This window comes from Pan paniscus, chromosome 1 (genome assembly GCF_029289425.2).
Source record: "Pan paniscus chromosome 1, NHGRI_mPanPan1-v2.0_pri, whole genome shotgun sequence".
Lineage (NCBI taxonomy): Eukaryota > Metazoa > Chordata > Mammalia > Primates > Hominidae > Pan > Pan paniscus.
Genome location: NC_073249.2, coordinates 32,081,719 through 32,084,300, shown reverse-complemented (window position 1 = coordinate 32,084,300; position 2,582 = coordinate 32,081,719). Strand labels below are relative to the sequence as shown.

General features: G+C 45.9%; 1 non-coding gene across 1 annotated transcript; it reads right to left on the bottom strand.

Annotated features, from left to right (window-relative positions):
- Positions 1-518: 518 nt before the first annotated feature.
- Positions 519-601, bottom strand: LOC112438456 (small nucleolar RNA SNORD45). Its single transcript, XR_003026872.1, has one exon. It is a non-coding gene; the product is annotated as a small nucleolar RNA SNORD45 (small nucleolar RNA).
- Between the last annotated feature and the right edge of the window lie 1,981 nt (positions 602-2,582).

The following is a 2,582-nucleotide window of genomic DNA, read 5'->3' as shown; positions in this document are numbered from 1 at the left end:
CTTATTGGAATCGTTCCTGCATTTCTAAAAAGTCACAATAAAAACATAAAAGTAATTTTTTTTCTTGAGACAGAGTCTCACTTTGTCACCCAGGCTGGAGTGCAGTGGTGTGATCTTGGCTCACTGCAAGCTCCGCCTCCTGGGTTCACGCCATTCTCCTGCCTCAGCCTCCTGAGTAGCTGGGACTACAGGCGCCTGCCACCACACCTGGCTAATTTTTTGTATTTTTAGTAGAGACAGGGTTCCACTGTGTTAGCCAGGATGGTCTCGATCTCCTGACCTCCTGATCTGCCCGTCTCAGCCTCCCAAAGTGCTGGGATTACAGGCATGAGCCACCGCGCCCGGCCAAGTAATTTCTTTAAAAAAAAAAAAAAGGAAACAAGATAATCAAGTACTCTGAGCACTTTCTTTTATTCTCTTAACTAGAATTTGGAGACCTCTGAAAAATTATATGAATGAAAATAGTGGCTTTGGAAACCAAGTTTGTCATAATTTGGGGGAAGTTTTGGTTTTCTCAGCCAAAAGCTATATTATTTTAGAGTTAAAGTGTTATTATACATCAGCAATAAATTCAGGTAATACATGTCAACACACTTTGACCAGAAATTAGAAATATCTTATTGGAAACTGGAGTAATGGCCATCTGTGTTATAAATTTGCAAAGGACTTGGCTGAATTTTATCTATGTCTTAGGGCATTATGAAAGGTGGAATTGAGCAGTGAACTAGCATATTTAGTGGAAGAAATTTCTATGCAAAATATTGGAGGAGCTGCCTCGCTACTTTTAACTGCATACGGTAAGATGCAAGAGGAGAGAAACAATTTAAAGGTGAAATTTATAATTAAAAGGCAAGCAGAGCAGAGTTCTCAGCCTGGACATGTAAAGAGTGAAGGCATCTTGGCCGGGCGCGGTGGCTCACACCTATAATCCCAGCACTTTGGGAGGCCGAGGCGGGCGGATCACGAGGTCAGGAGATCAAGACCATCCTGGCTAACACGATGAAAGCCCATCTCTACTAAAAATACAAAAATTAGCTGGGCGTGGTGGCAGGCGCCTGTAGTCCCAGCTACTCAGGAGGCTGAGGCAGGAGAATGGTGCGAACCTGGGAGGCGGAACTTGCTGTGAGCAGAGATAGCGCCACTGCACTCCAGCCTGGGTGACAGAGAGAGACTCCGTCTCAAAAAAAAAAAAAAAAAAGAGTGAAGGCATCTTTAGGAGAACAAGGGCCAAACAACCCTTTGACAAAGGGATTAGCATGGATAGAAGTAAGCCAGGTGCTATTCAACAAGATAATAGGAGAAAGACCCCAAAGTCATTTCAGAGATCTTCGAGTCTACCCCTCCCATTACTGGTCCACAACAGGATCTTGAGGGCAATGTTTCCAGAGAGGTGCCAGTGGGATATCAGTATTTGCTGCCCTGAAATGCTTCAAGTCTCTGCTTCTCTCATTCCAGCACAACATTTCTTCACAATCCCAGCTGTACCTCAAGTAGGCCCAGCTGCAACTTGTGCTCCCACTCCAGAAGATGTAAACAGTAGCCTTGGTGGTGTCCATGTGGTGTTAATTCTATAGGTGTGCTAAATGCAAGAGCTGCGAGGCCATAGTAGCCTCCACTTAGATTTCAAAGGATGTCATGGACAGCTCGGAAATGCAGAGTAAAAATGTAGGGTTGGAGCCTCGACAGAGAGTCCCCACTAGGGTAATGCCTAGTGGAGCCATGGGGGTAAGGCCACCTCAGAAGCCCCTGAGCTGTAGGGTCACCAGCATGCAACTTCAGCCTGGGAAACCTGCAGGCATGAGATTCCAACCCAGCAGAGTCACTGAGTGGACTGAGCCCAGGAAAGCCACAGAGGCAGGGCTACCTGATGCTTTGGGAGCCCATTCCCACCCTAGTATGCCCAGGATGTGGGACATGGAGACAAAGGAGAATATTCTCCAACTTTAAGACTTAATGTTCTCTTTTGGGTTTTGGACTTATGTGGGGGAAGTTATTCCTTCTTTTTGGCCTATTTCTCCCTTTTGAAATGGGAATGTCTATCCTATGCCTGTCCACCTGTTGTCTTTTAGAAGCACACAATTTGTTAATTTCACAGGTTCACAGCTGGAGAGCAATTTGACTCAGAATGAATCATGCCTATGTCTCACCCATATCTAATTCAGATGAGACTCTGGACTTTGGACTTTTGAGTTGATGATGAAAACAAGTTAAGAAACCCCCACACCAATTAAGGAAATTCATCCTAAAAATTTTGTTCTTCTAGAACCATTCCTGGTACCAATTCTCTCTCTTAGTCTGTTTGTGCTGTTATAACAAAGTATCTGAGGCCAGGCGTGATGGCTCACACCTGTAATCCCAGCACTTTGGGAGGCCGAGGCAGGTGGATCACAAGGTCAGGAGATCAAGACTATCCTGGCTAACACGGTGAAACCCGTCTCTACTAAAAATACAAAAAATTAGCCAGGCGTGGTGATGGATGCCTGTAGTCCCAGCTACTTAGGAGGCTGAGGCAAGAGAATGGCGTGAACCCGGGAGGCGGAGCTTGCAGTGAGCCGAGATCGCGCCACTGCACTCCAGCCTGG